The following is a 520-nucleotide window of genomic DNA, read 5'->3' as shown; positions in this document are numbered from 1 at the left end:
CACTTGTGAGTGTTGGTCTTGTCGTATTTCGTGTCGTATTTCGTATGTCGTATTTCGTGTCGTTTTTCGTATGTCGTATTTTGTATCGTATGTACTGTCGCTCCACTTGTATCTTCAAATTATATGCAGTAATGCAAGACGTAAATAAACGCTAAGTAACGTTATATAACACTTGGTGTTATATGATCGTTACATTCTCCCCCAACGTCTTGGCACTCTTTTGCTTCTTGTGCAGATCGTTGAGCAAGTGTTGGAAATGGGCAACATGTTCGATGTTCTTCTCTGGTTCCCACGTTGCCTCGCTTTTTGGATATCCATGCCATTTCGCAAGATATTCACGCTTGCCATGCTTCTGTCTTTTGTTCAAGAAGACTTCCACGATATATTGCTTATCACCTTCTCTGTCCACAATAATGGATACTGACTTTGGAACTGGTCGACTTAAGAATTGACTTGGATTTTCATGATATGGCTTCAGTCGATCAACGTTGAATACATTGTGGACTCGGCTCATAGACTG

This window comes from Plasmopara halstedii (genome assembly GCF_900000015.1).
Source record: "Plasmopara halstedii genome assembly, contig: Scaffold_262, whole genome shotgun sequence".
NCBI classification, from domain to species: Eukaryota; Oomycota; class Peronosporomycetes; order Peronosporales; family Peronosporaceae; genus Plasmopara; species Plasmopara halstedii.
The sequence above is the reverse complement of the archived record's forward strand: the minus strand, read 5'-3'. Positions refer to the sequence as shown.